At 36.1% G+C, this 17,269-nt stretch overlaps 1 protein-coding gene across 2 annotated transcripts in view; it reads right to left on the bottom strand.

The window, feature by feature from the left end:
- MARCHF1 (membrane associated ring-CH-type finger 1) overlaps window positions 1–17,269 on the bottom strand; it is a 779,824-nt gene that overhangs the window by 665,159 nt on the left and 97,396 nt on the right. The gene's annotated exons all lie outside the window — the stretch shown is intronic.

Below are 17,269 nucleotides of genomic sequence, written 5' to 3'. Positions count from 1 at the left end.
ATACTTAAAAAATAAAGAATGTATTGAGGAGATGATTGATATAATTAACAAATGGCTTATATGCTTTATACCTCCAATAGGTAGAGAATAAATATTCTAACCATATACTAAAGGAGTATTTATAAAATTTGACTATCTAGTAGACCACAAAGACATTCCAAGGGCAAAAAAAAGTACTTACTATATCTTAAAAGCCATTATCTAACCATTGATCACAATACAATAGTTAGAAAGCAAACTAAGAGTTAAATAAAAATCCAAGTTTGGGAAATTTTATCATTGAAATATTAAATAAAAGGGAATTATGAACTGAATGAAAATTATGTCACTATTTTCCACTAAGTTAGAATATATCCAAAGTGATGATTAAAATAAGATTTATACCCCTACACACATCTTGGTGAAGCCCAAAGACTGAAAATGTATACTGACCTGTAACACAAAAAGTTAGAGGGAAAAAGAAAAAGAAAAAGACTATAATGAAGGTAAAAACAATAGCGAGTTGACTAACAAAATGAAAAGCACTGGTTTTTCCAAAGAACTAATTCAACAGACAAGAATACGCAGGAAAATAATAGGAAAGAAGGCAAAAACAGGCTCTATTAGAAATGAAAACTAGAACTTCACTTCAGACACTGAGAAAACTCTTAAGTATTACAAAAGAATATCATGAAAAATATTATTAAAATAAGTTTGAAATCTAGTTTATATGGATAACTTAAAAAAAAAGAAGTTACTCATCAAAATAGTTCCAAGACTAAGTTGAAAACATGACTGGACCAAGGACTTTAAAATAAAATTAAAAGAAGACTTCAGTAGCCATGCCTCAAAGCAGACTTACAGCCAGGAATACAATCTGATAAAGCCAATTTGATGTGCATTTTGGTCATAATTATTTTTGTAAATGTTCATACACTATCACCTATTAATTTTATTTCCAAGTGTACTTAAAAAGGAAAAAAATATTCTAAGATGGTGAGACTGTAGGGAAGCTGACGTATCCATACCCTGATTATACTGGTGTATCTGTCACAATTCCTGTAGAAAATGCCTAACAGTACACATCAAATTAAAGAATTTCATCATCAGGGGAATTTTTCCTTATGAAGTAGACGAAAGAAGGAAAAGCTACACATAAACTGTCCATCACATATTTACAAACATTAGAAGTATATATTAATCAGTAGGTTCATTCTTACTTAAAATTACAATGAAGTTTACTGCACAGGAATCATACCACAATGAAGGTGCTAAAAATATAGATGAGTAAATAAATAAAATTACATGAAGTTACTCAGTGAAACTCTAAAATGTGATGCAGAGATGAAAGGCGGTCTATTCACAATATAAACACAAATGTATCTATCCTAGGCTGATCCACATTATTTACTTATACACTTAATTTTATCTTAGTATTTAAAAAAAAAGAAAAGAAAGGTACATAATTGAATGACTTCTCTTGTTTTTCTTACAGACATAATACATTTTGGATGTTAGATTTTCCCTTTAGTATGACTGTTAAAAACCTTAGATCTATATTGGAGGCTCAATCATGAACAAATGATTTTATCTTATAATAAAGTGCCATTTCCATTTTATGTTCCTTTTTTATTTCTAATATATTTGTCTTATATTTTATTAGGTTAAATCTTATTGTGACCTAATAACTAGTTGTTAGATTATTCAAATATTTAGGAGGAAAACATGGGTTAGCAATAAATAAAATATGTATATAAAAACATAAAATATACAATATGTTAAATATATGATGTATAAAGTATTTTAAAATATTTAGTAAAATGCAGAAATGAAAATTGTATTAAATATAATTGTGTATATGGAGAAGTTCTGAAGGAAAATACAGAAAAATTAAATTTCATAAATTCTTAAGATACAAACAGTATTTTTTAAACTTCTATATTTTCCTGTTTTGAATGATACGAGGAAAAGCTAGCATAAAAGCAAGTGAGTGAGAAAGCCTTGTGAAACTTTTTTTTTAATTTAAGTATACTTGATTTACAATGTTTCAGGTGTACACAAAGTGATTCAGTTATACATAACGTAGATATGTACATATAAAATCTTTTTCAAATTCTTTTCCATTATCGGTTATTACAAGATACGAGTAAGAAAGCCTTTTTAAGGAAAGTAGCCTGGACTCACAGAAGGCAACATCATGTCAATAAAAGTGGGGAGATCTGAGTTCTGGTTTCTGTTCTAGAGTTAAATAGGAATGTGACATCCTCTTCCAAAGTCAAGGCTTTAATCATCTTCCATCCTAGGGATCCTAGTTAATCTTACTTCTGAGTCTTAGCATTCTTTGCCACTGGATGGAAATTGTTAAAATGAGTTTCTGCAATGTGTAAAGAATTACGGTTTCAAGGAAATGCACTTGGGGCTCATGTTTTGATCATTTTATGCAGACACTTTATAGTCCATTTCCATTTTAGGCTTCAAAATATAGTGTAGTCCTTTGATTACAAATATGTATTCAAAAAAGGTCTGGACTTATTTTTCATCATTTTCTTGCTCACTTTCATAGCTCTGGTTTGATTATTCGGGGGAATTGTCATCTTTAAAGTCTAAAGCTTTTATTAATGGTGAGAAATAATTATATTTCAGAATTATATAAGCCAATACTAACCTTTGGGCCCTGAAAATATTTCAGTATTTATGGGCTAACATAGAAAAGATTATAAAATCAAGTACATCATCATTAAAGGTCTTCCCATCCTTTATGCCAAATGGTTAATTCATTTAAAAGAAAAAAAAGAAAACAGACAAAAACCTACTGAATATCCTGTACAATAGACATCATGCTTATAATATTTAAAGAGGAGATTTAGGTATATTTCCAGCAAAAATTTAGCAATAAAGAGTAAAGCTGTATGAAATTGAATCTTCCACAGTGAAGAGGCTGATAACATTTCCCCCAACCTCAGGCCATCCCTGTGAATCAACAACCCCATCAACATTGGTTGTTCTACAATAATTAATTAAGATGTGTAGCTGTAATAAATATCAGGCCAATAGAATTCAGCAGTTTGCACTATTAAACTTTCTGGTTCTTCAGGAATGGTGAATCTCTGTGACCCTTGATATAGGTTAGATATGGAAATTCTATGTGACCATTGAAATAAATGTACGGATATAATTCCTGGCATTTGCATGGATTGAGTAACCGTCAGGTTTAAAGGTGTTCGGTTTTTTGGTATTAAAACCCCAGATATGTGTAACTTTACACACCTCCAGAAGAATGAGACCATTGGGTTGAATAAATTGCTTTGTTTTGGAGCAACCCTAGCCCAAAGTAAGAGACTGAGATCAATCTGTCAATGGCATGTCCTTTAAGACAACTTAAATTCTGTGGAACTTGTTGATTCACTCTTCACTTGAGCAAATTCTAAATGAACCCTCTCTCCTTTTTCTAACTCTCTCCAGTTGGCACCTTTTTCTAGTAACAGTTCCACATGGTGTGCTTACCTACCCCAGCTGCTCAGGGGCCTCACCTCACCTTCAATATTTCTCTTGACCAACCAAACGTGACATACAGCTAAACTCAGCAAACCCTGGTCAATAATCTCGCTCACACTACTTTGCCTCATTCCAGAGATTTACTGGAGTGAACACGTATGAACACAGGAATTCAAAGAAACATCAACTTTATTAGACATACAGAAGCTAACTGTGTAACAAAATCTACAGGACCAAAGAGCATTGATCATATTTATGCAATATAGGAGTCTGCAGATGTCCCAGGCTATCAGCTGTGAAGGAGGGGAGAACACAAGATGAGTAACTCCACCTTTAACAAGCTACATACACACCAATAGTGTGACAGAGGTGTGACTATATACACTGAGATAACAAAGATTGATTGTTTTCTTTTCTGGAAGCTCTTTTGTTAAATGCTTTACATATCCAATCCATTCAATCTTCCTGTCAGGGGTGAACTGTGCCCCAACGAAATTCACATGTTAAAATCTTAAACCCTAGTACCTGAAAATCTGAACTTATGTGGAAATTACAGATGAAATGTGAGGCATTAGTTGAGGGGCCTAATCCATTGTGAGTGTGTCCTTAGTTTTAAAAAGGGGAGGGGGGATTTGGACACAGAAAGAGGTACACAGGGAGAATGCTATGTGAAAACTGGAGTCATGCCCTGAAAGTCAAGGAACCACCTCCTGGAAGTCAGGGGAGAGGCCCGGAACAGACCCTTCCCTAACGCTCCACAGGGAATCGGCAACACCTTCATCTTGGACTGCTCGTCTGCAGAATTGTGACACAAGACATTTCTTTAAGCTACTCAATTTGACATGCTTTGTTATAGCAACCCTAAAAACAAGTACACTTTATAACCAATACTATAGACACTGTAGTTATCTCCGTTTTGCATATGCCAACAAGATTGTGGGACTTGTCCAAAATCATACATTCTTGACTCATTCTCATGCATTCTTCTTTCAACAACTTTTTAAAAATGTATTGCAAGTCATGTTAGATCTTTGCCTTAAATCTTCAAATGGCTCTCTCTCTCCCCACACTCTGATCTCAGCTCTACATGAACTCTTCCTCGACTGTCTTTATGACATCCTCTTGTACCAGTCTCCTCTTAAATCATGACATTCTCCCCAGATTAGCTGGGCTTACCAATTTAGGTCCTTTGCTTTTGCTGTTTCCTCTACTTGAAATACCTTTCCACTAACTCTTCAAAGAGCTAGCTACTTCAAGCATTTGGTCTCCGTTCAAATATCACTTCTACAATTAAGGCTTCCAGACCACAAAGACTGTTTAATATGTTCTGTTTTATTTACAGATTTATATAAATTTATAAATATATAATCATGGTTCTTATAACAATCTAATATATTTTCAATTGATAAAAACTTTGATTGACCATCCTTCTCTATTAAAATGGAAAGAATGCTGCATGAAAGAATGTCTTATTGATTTGTGCACCTCCCTAGAGGTGCCTGGAATAGTCCCTGGTATTAAAAAAAAAAAAGCTTTTTAATAGGTAATGCATGACCATGTGTCAGGCATGGGAGGAAAATACATCTCAGCTCACCAAATTAGATCCCCAACAAGCCAAGGATCTTGCTCTGTCATTTCCTCTCCCCACTCCCAATCAGGCTCAAGTCACTTTGTATCTTTAACCAAATTATTTTTTTTCTAATTACAGAGATGAGATCGCTATTACAGATGGGGAACCAATCTCCTTCCATTCCACAGACCAAGTATGGGTGGACAATACAGAAACCACCACTGGACTTGGCTGAACTTTTGAGCAAGTGGGATGCCAGCACTTGTTTGGGATATGAAACGGGGAAATAGTGTTCAGTTACACTGATGCTAAGATGTTGGTCATAATAATGACAGTTATAAACTCTCAAACATAGAAGGAGGAGGAAGTGGGTATTTGTGGTGAGTGGGAAGAATTTCAGAGAGAAGCAAAGAAATACTGAGTCCTGCTCCTCATCCATGGGGACCACAAACATCAGGTAATGACAAGGACAACAGGAAGGAATGTGGGTATTTACTTCCCCTTTTGAGTGTAATGCTGTGAATTAAAATGGGGCAACAAGAGGAATGGTTGAGAAGGAAAAGAGCTCACGAGGGCTGGTTTCATTAAGAATGTTTGGGAGAAGCTTTAAGGAAAAGAAAAGAGGGTACTTTTCAAGTCCTATGTATGTGTGTTAGTGAGTGAGAGACAGTCAGACAGAGGGAGACCTACAGAGACAAAATTGAAGGAAAAGAGACACACACAGACAGAAGGCAGAATGGCAGGAGTGGGGAGGAAAGAAGTGTATGCTGTGAATGTCAACCACAAAACCACATTTGATCTTTGCAAATTACATATATAGATACACACACACACACACATACACTTAAAGAGTTAATATGCATTTAATTATTCTTTATACTTTTAAAAAATGAAAAATCATCACAAGATTAGAACAAGGCAGTTCAACTCAATACATACACTTATGGAAAACTCGGATCTTATCATCTGTAGGGTAGGAGGAAAGTCACTCTACTTTTATTCATTCCTTTCTTCTGGTGAGGAGACTGAGGTGTGGAGAGTTAGTATATATCCAATTTAAAACAGGAGATCTGCTACCATCATTTTGGAAATTTTCCCATTGCTGAGGACTTCAGACCTGCTCTTAAATCCAATTTTAATACTGGAAAATTGATTCTAATTTTGATTTATTTCACAGCTTTGTACTTGTCAAATTATTAATTGTCCATTCATTATCACTATTTTATATACAACCACAGCAGAATATGTTGTCATGCTCCTTTGGAAATCTCATTCATAATATAGAGGGTAACTTTGTGATTTTGTTTTATTTTAATTTAAATATTAACTTGAAATAAGTTATTCAGAATTTGATAAAGCTATTGAGGAAATATTTATATAGTAAGCAATTAGAGATTTTGAAACTATATGATGATTATTTCATATCCAATTATAATTCTACCAAGTACTATAAATAAAAATCATTCCAAGGAATTTATAAAATATTCAGATGACTCTATTATGAACACCCCCTTTTGGAAAGCCCAGAAATAAACCCACAGACTTATAGTCAATTAATCTTTGACAAAGGAGGCAAGAATATGCAACGGAGAAAATGCAATCTCTTCAGCAAGTGGCGTTGGGAAGACTGAACAGCAGCATATAAATCAATGAAGTTAGAACACTTCACATACCATACACAAAAATAAATTCAAAATGGCTGAAAGACTTAATATAAGACAAGACACTCACTATAATCCTCCTAGAAGAAAACATAGGCAAATTATTTTCTGACATACATCTTAGCAATGTTCTCCTAGGGCAGTCTACTTAGGCAATAGAAATGAAAGCAAAAATTTTAAAATGGGACTTAATTAAACTCTCAAGCTTTTGCATAGCAAAGGAAACCATAAGCAAAATAAAACGACAACCTGCAGAATGGGAGAAAATATTTGCAAATGACGTGACTGACAAAAGTTTAACTTCCAGAATATATAAACAGCTCATACAACTCGACAACAACAACAAACAACCCAATCCAAAAATGGGCAGAAGACCTAAACAAGCAATTCTCCAATGAAGACATACAAATAGGCAATAGGCACATGAAAAAATGCCCAATATCATTATCAGAAAAAATGCTAATTAAAGCTACAATGAGGTATCACTTCACACCAGTGAGAATGGTCATCATTCAGAAGTCCACTAATGATAAATGCTGGAGAGGCTGTGCAGAAAAGGGAACCCTCCTACACTGCTCGTGGAATGAAGTTTGGTGCAGCCTTTATGGAAAACAGTATGGAGATTCCTCAAAAAACTAAAGAAAAACTTACCATATGATTCAGCAATCCCACTTACGGGTATATATCCAAAGTGAACTCTAATTTGAAAAGATACATGCAGCCCAATGCTCACAGCAGCACTATATACAATAGCCAAGACATGGAAACAACCTAAGTGTCCATCAACAGATGACTGGATAAAGAAGTTGTGGTATATTTATACAATGTAATACTACTCAGCCATAAAAAATAATAAAATAATGCCATTTGCAGCAACATGGATGGACCAAGGGATCGTCATTCTAAGTGACCTAAGCCAGAAAGAAAAAGAAAAATGCCATATATCACTCATATGTGGAATCTAAAAAAGAAAAAAAGAATAAAAAAGGACACTGTGAACTCACTTGCAAAACAGAAGCAGACTTGGAGACATAGTAAACAACCTTATGGTTACTGAAGAAAGGGGGTGGGAAGGGATAAGTTTGGCAGTTTGCGATTTACAAATGTTAGCCATGATATATAAAAATAGATTTAAAAATTTTTCTTCTGTACAGCACAGGGAACTATATTCAATATCTTGTAATAACCTTTAATGAAAAAGAATATGAAAACAAATATATATATATATATATATGCATATGCATGACTGGGACACTGTGCTGTATACCAGAAATTGACATATTGAAACCAACTGTACTTCAATAAAAAATCAATCAATAAATAATTTTTTTAAATTTAAATAAAAATGTAAAGTTTAATGTAAAAAAAATCACCCTTTTTGGATTCTTTATGGAAGAAATTCTGCCAGTTTAGAATATATGTTTCATTCAAAGTAGCTAAGGACTGTAGCAAGATAATACTAGGCACTTAATGTTTGTTAAAAATGAGCACTGTACATGTTTAAGTTTTAAAAGATATATTTTGTTGGAGACATGTATTTTATGGAATTATGCTTTCAGTCCCTGCCTAGACTCTCAATTGTCTGTAACCTGCCTCATTTAATAGCACATTCCCCACCCTCACTCTGCTCCAGCCCCTCAGACACCTACCAAGACAAACTCTTCCCACATCAGGCCTTGATACCTGCTCTTCCTTGCCTGGACTGTTTCTCCCTAGCAAATTACTAATCATCGATCATAATTCAGTTTAAACGGCACTGACTCAAGGAAGCCTTCCATAACTGCCTCCCCATCTCCAATTAAACTGGGAGCCACCAGTGTGGTCATACTCATCATACTTATAATTTTAAAACCATTAAAAGATTTCATGTTTAACTTCTGTTTCTGCCAAGAGACTGTTTTTCTGTGAAGGCAGGGACCATCCCTGTTCTGTTCACTCCTACATATAGTCAACACAGTGCCTAAAATATGCAGTAAATGCCAAACAAGCATGAAATGAATGAATAAGTCAAGTAAGTGGATGCCTCATTTTTAGAACAGAGTGCTAAAGGGGTCATGAAACTCTCATCACACGGGTCATTCATGAAAGATACAAATCTGATCCAGTCTACCCCGGACACTTGGCCATGAAGTCTCTTAACCTCTCATAACTTCAGACCCCTCAATGGAATAGTATTCAGCCTCAAACAGGAAGGAGATCCTGCCATATGTGACACCATATATAAAATTTGAGGACACTATGCTAAGTGAAACGAGCCAGTCACAGAAGGACAATTCCTGCATGATTCCACTTACATGAGGGATCTAAAATAGTCAAGCTCACAGAAACAGAGACTGGAGTGCTGGTTCCAGGAGAGAAGGGGAAAGGGGGTCTTAGGGGACATTACTAATCAATGCTTTAAAAATTTCAGTTAAGCAACATGAATAAGTTCTAGAGATCTGCCGGACTGCATTCTGCCTACAGATAACAAGACTGTACTACATACTTAAACATCTGTTAAGAGGGTAGATCTCATGTTAACTTGTTCTTGCTACATTAAACATAAATAAAGACGAGATAACATGGACCATAGCATTTGCTATCTTGCCCAACTCAAATTGTTACTAAGGATCAAATGAGATGAATGAAACGGCATTGAAAACCCATAAATCACTATTAAAATAAAACTAGCAGCTGTGGTTATTATCATTAATATTGTTATAATCAGAAACCAATGACATTTCCAACTAAGAACTGTAATAGCTATGACAGCCTTAAACCACTTACTTAGGTCCATTCTTGAAACACGTAAGTGCTCACGTATTGCCTCTGAGATTCAAACCCACAGAGTTCTTGGGTCCATGTTATCAGTATTGTGTTATGTGGTACCAGCTGGTATCATAACCCACCCAACCCTTTGACTTTCTGGTTAGTTCTTTTATATTTGCAAATTAAATATTTATTTTTATAGTTTAGAAAAGAAAAAGAGGATTGATGAACTTCTTCTAATGGCTGTCCATTTCAAGAGGAAATTTGCATATGAAAACGGCTTAGATATATAAACCAAGGGCTACTGTTTAAACAAAATCTTGAGAATTTATTTTAGCCTTAAATATTTGTATTTGAGTCTAAAATAATAAAATGGACAAAAGAAACTTTTCAATAGAACAAGTCACTATCATAAAGACATGATCAGTTCTTCTTCCTGTTAGCTGAGAAATAAAGGAGGTACGATACTAATTCAATTCAGCAATTTAAGAAATATTCATTCAGAGCCACATGTATGTTCAATATTGAATGAGCTGTAAGGTTTGGTGGGATGAAATGATGTGAATATTACAGTGCAATATTCATGAAAAATCAAGACAGACACAGATCTCTAACACAGAGGTCTATGCTGAGAGTTAGAGAAAATTTGAGAGACAGGAGATGTAGGAGAGTAATTTCCTGTTAAGAGTGACCACAAAAGATCATGAATGAGATCTGAGTAAGATATATTCTGGGTAAGATGTCATTGCTGCTTCTAAACTATCTCCCAATGATCTCTATCTCCTGGTACTCATGCCCTTACGTAGTCCCTTCCTCCTGAGTGTGGCCTGGACCTGGTGACTTACTTTTATTGAGTAGAATATAACAAAAGTAATGAGATGTCACTTCCAAAATTAGGTTATAAAATATTGTGATTTCCCTTCCTCCCCCACTTCCTCCCTCTTGGTGACTCACTTGGATGAAGTCAGCTGCTCCCTTGTGAGCTGCCCAATGGAAAGGTCCACGTGGCAAGGAATAAGACTACCTCTGTCCAACAACTTGAGAGGAACTAAATCTAACCAAGCATTGCAAGAGTGAACTTGGAAGAGGAACCATCCCCAGTCAAACTTCAAGATGACAGCAGCAATAGCTGTCACCTGAGTCACATGGGATACAGGAGGCGGGGGCAGGAGGGACAAAGCCAGGGTTCATGCAAAGCACAGAACTGGTTTTGAGATCCTCACATAAGCACTCAGTGAAAGTGTGAAGTAGAAATAAAAAATAAACTCTGCAAGAGAGCCAGTAGGAAGTTTTCCTGTGGTCTAAGCTATCTGTGGAAGGATAAATGGTCCTGTGCATTTCTAACCAGAATTCAGTTCTCAAACAGGTTTCAGCCTGAACTCACACTACGTGTACCTTGCCCAAATCTGCAAGTTGAGACTTCATTTCAAAGAGGTCTCAGCATAGTAAACAATCATGGTTATCAGGGAAAGGGCGTGGGAAGGGATGAATTTATCAGTTTGAGATTTGCACATCAGCCACTATATATAAAAATAGATTTAAAAAAAAACAAGTTTCTTCTGTATAGCACAGGGAACTATATACAATATCTTATAATAAATTTTAATGAAAAAATATGAAAATGAATATACATATGTATGTATATGCATGACTGGGACATTGTGCTGTACACCAGAAACTGACACATTGCAACTGACTATACTTCAATTAAAAAAACAAAGAGGTCTCAGGTTGGTAATCATCCAAGTGTCTGTTAGAAATAAATTCTCTCTGGATGAATGCCCACATTGAACCAGGTCTCCAAGAAACCTATATATAACATCTCAAAGACCATGATTCTCTAAGACAAAAATCATAAAATACATGTTAATGTAACAGAGAACAAACCTGACTCCATATTAGATTGGTCCTTTAGCTCTAACCCTGTGCTCTGCTGTCTGTGCTCAGTCAGGCTGGTTCTGTGCCTTTTGTAAAAGAATGTTGTCTAGAGCCTGAAATATACAGGACAACCCATTACCAAAGGTTTGACTTTTAAAGGTATAACACTTTTCCATTCATATAGAGATAAAATGTTGCCAAATGGAAAATAGCATCTATCTTGTTTGAGATTTATAGGAACTTTGTGACCAGACTTACATGGACAGCTGCAACAACAAAGGATTCCTGTACCAAGAAGTTTGCACCAACCAACCACACCCCCTCCCCTTTCAGAAAAAGAAGCCTGAATGCTAACTTGGGGAAGATGGCTCTTTGGGACACTAGTCCACCATCTTCTTGGTCTGCTGGCTTTCCAAATAAAGTTGCTATTCCTTGCCCCAACAACTCATCTTTCAATTTACTTGCTTGTCATGCTGCAAGGAGTATGAGCTTGGCCTCAGTAACATTAATACAAGGCAGTAAGAGTTAGCAGAAACATAAGCAGTGGACTCAAACCTGAAAAGACTGCAAATGTCTGTATTATTGGATATAGATTATAAAATAATATGTTCATGTGGTTGAAATTTTTTAAAAAAGGAATCAAAATTATGAGTAAAGGACAAGAAAACCATGTTGAACAGTCACTGCACCATCTCCGCTCTTGTTTAATTCTGGGAACTGTGTTGACCAAAGTCTCCTTCCATGTACATCCTTGCAGATTTGAGTTTGCTAATGAAGACTCTCATGAAAGTTGGGAGGGAAAGTGAAGAGGAGGAATTCATATTCAGGATGTTTGGGATTAGCCATGGCAGGCTGGGTGGATGTGACGGCTTGCAGACCACTTCATGAGCCCCCACTGTCAGTCTAGCTAGGATTTACAGATGCTAGAAATTCCATAAGCTCTGGATTTTGGACCCACTCTCTGGTCTTTCAGACTGAAATCTCTGATATAAAACAGAGCTACTCTAATCTTCTCTAGCTGCTTTCCTGATGTCTTCACTGCCTCCCAGCTCTTCCAATAGTATCAGCCCCTAATTAATATGAAGCCATTATTACTGGAATATGTAGCATGGTTTCTGTTTTCCTGATCAAACTCTGAGTACTATTAGAATACAAAAAAAAATTGCCCAGAAAGATATGAGAAAGAACTACAGAAACCTTTTTTCACATTTTAAAAATTATTTTTTGTATTTGAATATGTATTTTTGGATCATGAATTCAGTTTATTGAAGTATATTCAGCTTACAGTATTTTGTCAATTTCTGGTGCACAGCATCATGTCTCAGTCATACATACACATATGTACATTCCTTCTCAGATTCTTTTTCATTATAGGTTACTATAATACACAAACTTTTAAAAATGAAAATAATAGAACTGTTTGAACTAGAATGATTATATAGTGGAGGTGATGTGAAGTGGGTTAATTCTGAATGTTATTTGATGAAACAGGCAGTAGAAACCTCAGTAACTTGCTAGAAAGATTTGCCATTTATTTGAAGAAAAGGTTGGTGGTGATAGTGCAGGGAAGGTTAGAATTTCTCTCAAGTTTGCAAAGTCTTTAATAATGTCCAAGCTTTCTTATTCATTACCATTTTCTAATGACTTGGGGGTTTTATTTCTTGAAAGGGATATGCCTTTTATTTTCTTTTCTGGTACTATTTTTATCTAACTTTAATGGGCAGATTATACTACTATCATAAAATTAGTGGAGAGTGTGCCCCATTATCTGGCCTCTGGAAGAATTTCTATGAGGGTAAAATTAACTACTCTTTACAGGCTAGAACTCTTCAGTGAAATTGTCTGAGCTGTTTCAGTTTTAGTTTTTCTTTTTTAGTTGGAGATGGGGAGTTTTAACCTACTGATTCAAGATGAGAAGGTAAGATTCAGATTTTCTATTTCTCCGTACTTCAGTTTGGGCCTGTTATTTTTATTTTATTTATTTATTTTTTTATTTTTTTTGGTGATCTGGTCTTCTCATGATTTTATTTCATTTTATTTTATTTTTTTGCAGTAGCTTCCTAAATGGTCCCTCTGCTTCTGCTCTGAATCCCTACAACTGATTCTTAATACACAGCTAGAGTGTTCAATGAAAACATGTAACAGATTGTTCCACTTCTCTTGCCCCCAAATCTCTCATGGTTTCTCACAGTATTTATAGTAAAAGTAAAATCCTTTCATTGGCCTGAGAAACGACCCCTAACTGGTATCCAACTATTGTCTGACCTAATCTTCTAATCTCTCCGTTGGCTGATTCTGCCACTGTCATTCTGGCCTCCTTGCTGCTTCAAGAAAAACTGCAAGATGCTCCTACTTCAGGGTGTTTGCCTTTATAACTGCTTCTGCCTGGAAGATATCTCTCCCAGATAAACATAGTAGTTGATTTCTCATGTCCTTCAAATCTATTCTCAGACGTCTGTTCTCTGGGAAGCCTTCCTGACCATCCTATTTAAATTACAGTCTTACACTTCCAATATCTCTCCTGCTTTAGTATTTTCCATTTTACTTATCATCCTTCATGAACTATAAATATACATGTCTATTTGTTTATTGTCTGTCTGCAAATTCTGGAATGTAACTTCCATAGTGACACGTCTTTCTGCCTGTTTGGTTCTCTAGTCTATTCCGAAAGTATCTATAACATAATAGACATAATAAATATCACGTTGCGTTTATCCCAGAAATTTAAGGTTTTTCCAATAGTTATAAAAATCCATAAATGTAATTCATTACATCAATTAACTAAAGGGGCCAATCATATAACTACCACAATAAAACCAGAAAAGGCAGAAAAAGCATTTGATACAACTGAAGACTCACCAATTTTTTAAAAAAAAATCTTATCAAACAAGGAAAAAAGACAGGATATACCATATTTGTGTATATAACACTAAAAGTGATAGCAATATCAAGTTTTTCAAAATTTACCCCAAATTAAATTCCTATCAAAATCTTACTAGAATTCTTCTTAAAACTCAACAAAATGATTTTAAAATGTATACGGAAGACAAAAGAACCAAATAGTCAAATTACTTCTAAAGAGATAAAAGTAGTAGTAAAAACTTTAAAAACAAGTTTTGAGACCTATGTTAACAAGCGGCAGTATTAAATCCATGAATTTCACTGAGCCAGCACAGGCCAGGGCTTCTCCTGGGGATGGTGGAAACTGCTGCCTCGGTGGAGGTGGGTGGGAGCTGGTCTGGCTAGAGGCGGGGCCCAGCAGGGAGCTGAGGCCTCTTGCACTGCACGCTTGGGGCCACTGCCTTGGTGGTGGGGTTGGAGCCAGAGCTCTAGTGTAGATAAGATTCACGCACTGTTTCATCAAATACATTTTCTTATCTTCTCTCTCTTCTTCTGGGGCCTCTATAAGGCAAATGTTAGTACCCTTGATCTTATCCCAGAAGTCTCTTAAACTAGCCTCATTTTTTTTGTTTTTTGCTGTTCTGATGGAGTGATTTTCCCTTCCACATCATTTATGCATTCTTCTGTATCACCTAATCTGCTATTGATTTCTTCTAGTGTATTTTTCATTTCAGTTATTGCATTATCCTGCTTTAAATTGGTTCTTTTTTTTTTTTTTAATATTTTCTAATTCTTTGTTGAGGTCCTCACTGTGTTCCCCTATTCCTTTCCCTGGTTTACTAAGCATTTTTATGATCATTGCTTCGAACTCTTTATTAGGTAAATTACTAATCTCCATTTCCTTAAGTTTCTCTGTTTGTTTCTGAGGTTTTATTTTGTTCTTTTGTTTGGAACATATTTGGTGGCTGTCTTCTCATTTTGTTTGACTATCTCTTTTTCTGTCTCTATGAAATTATGTAAAACAGTTACCTAGCCCATTCTTGAAAGCGTGTCCTTATATAGGAGTGTCTCTATGCAGTCTGTATGTACCCACTGGCTTTGGTGGGAGAGCTGGATCTGAAGTGAATGCAGGCTGGCTTTTTCTGGGACGTGCTGGTCCACTACCTCGGTGAGGGTGAGCTTGGAACAGGTAATGGCGGATGGAGCTGGGGCCTGACACAGGTCTGTGCTTCTCCCAGGGCACACTGGCAGCTACCACCTTCGCAGGGAGTGGAGCTGGAGTTGCAGAAGCTAGGGCTGTTCCTGGGGCTCGTCAGAGCTGCCACCTTAGCAGGGGGTGGGAGGATTGGAGCTGAGCCCTGTGCAGGCTAAGAGACGTTCTGGGATGGTCTTGGCAGCCCAGCTAGAGCACCAGGCACTTTTCATTCTGCTGCCTCTGTATTGAGACTGAGAGTGAGTAAGTTTCTGCAACATGTCCTTTAAAAGCAGAGCCTCAATTTCCTACAGCCCCAGGCTCTCTCAGTTATAAGCCTTGCTGGTCTTCAAAACCAGTGAAAGAGGCTCATCTTCCTGGGGCTGGCCCCCAGGGCTGGGGTGTCCAATGTGGGACTCAAACTACTCACTCCTTAAGGAGGACTTCTGAGTTTCTGACGTTCCCTTCTGCTTCTGGGTTGCCCGCCAGGGGTGTGGGTACTGACTACTTCACTTCTCTTCCCCTCTCACTCATCTGGGTGTGGCTTTTGTTTTATATCCTTAACTATACATGATCCATTCTGCTAGATTTCAGTTTGTTCTCAGAAAGAGTTGTTCCATATGTAGTTGGTATTTTGGCATGTTCGTGGGAAGAGGCAAGCCCAGGGTCTTCCTACTCTGCCATCTTGATCCCACCTCAAGTTACTGTTTTTCTAGAATTCCTATTACAGAACAACTAGAAAGTGGTGAACCATCTATGCTGAGACATACAATTCATCTGTTCAGCTAAAAGAGAGAATATGGCCTCCTAAGAAAATTAACTTCCAACATGTACAAAACCTTAGCAAATATTCCAGTTATTGATCATAAACAGAGCTGTTATTATAACTTAACTACAGTAGAATAATCTCAGTGAGACAGATATATGTTTCACTAGTCACAGGAACTGAAATTTAATGAAACTCCGTTGGTGGTATTTTCAATCACACAATTTCTGAAGATGTTCCAACTTATTCATAGAAGCGAGCCAAATCCCTAACACCATGATAAGAAGAGGAAAACAGGCAAATTAGATCTAGTCCAAAGGTTTTTTTTTTTTTAAAGTAATAAACAAATAAAAATGTTCTTAAAAGAGGAATAGAGAAATCAGTACTCAGCTCAAACTGCCAGAATTACAGGTAATTTACCAAAGGCCACCAACCCTCCAAAGTCAGTTCTTTTAACATGAGGCTTTGCAGTGAAGAAGAAAATGACTTAGGCAATAAATCACAAAACTAGATTTATCTAGTCTAAAACTAACTAGATGGTGAATTATTTTCTGCTGAAACAAACAAGCCTTATTTACTCAGGTTCCACTCTATCCAGAGCTTTTCCTCATTGGTTAGCAAGTGGGTAAAAAAATCATAATTCTTGATTTGGCAGTTTAACCATCCTTTCAGCTCGTGATGCTGACTCACAGGGTCTTATCTGTATTTCAAAGTTTGCTTAGAGCAAGTAGGTTCAATATCTACATCGAATATTGCCTAAGCCTGCAACATTTCCCTGAATGATTAACAAGGGGCTATTTGATTCTTCAGTGAATCCTGGATAGTTTATTTCTCTTAATAAGGAATCAGCCAGGGGGAAAAAATGATTAAAAGGTAAATCAATTTGAAAGTTATATTAGATGTGAGAAGACCATTCTCAAATCCCCTCTCATTCATGGTTATTTGTGCAAGTAAAGAATGGTGGTGCTGATTAGGTTTGAAATGTCATCATTGGGCCAGGATTTGTTAACACTCCACATGACATGCAGCATATGCTTCAGAATCCATTTTTAAAAGCAGATACTATTCTGAAAGTTGTAAAAATATGATAAAAGATGAGACTTATTGGTCCTTAATGGAAATACTGTAACTGCATGTCA

Source organism: Camelus ferus, chromosome 2 (genome assembly GCF_009834535.1).
Source record: "Camelus ferus isolate YT-003-E chromosome 2, BCGSAC_Cfer_1.0, whole genome shotgun sequence".
Classification (NCBI taxonomy): Eukaryota; Metazoa; Chordata; class Mammalia; order Artiodactyla; family Camelidae; genus Camelus; species Camelus ferus.
This window is presented reverse-complemented; position numbering and strand designations above follow the sequence as displayed.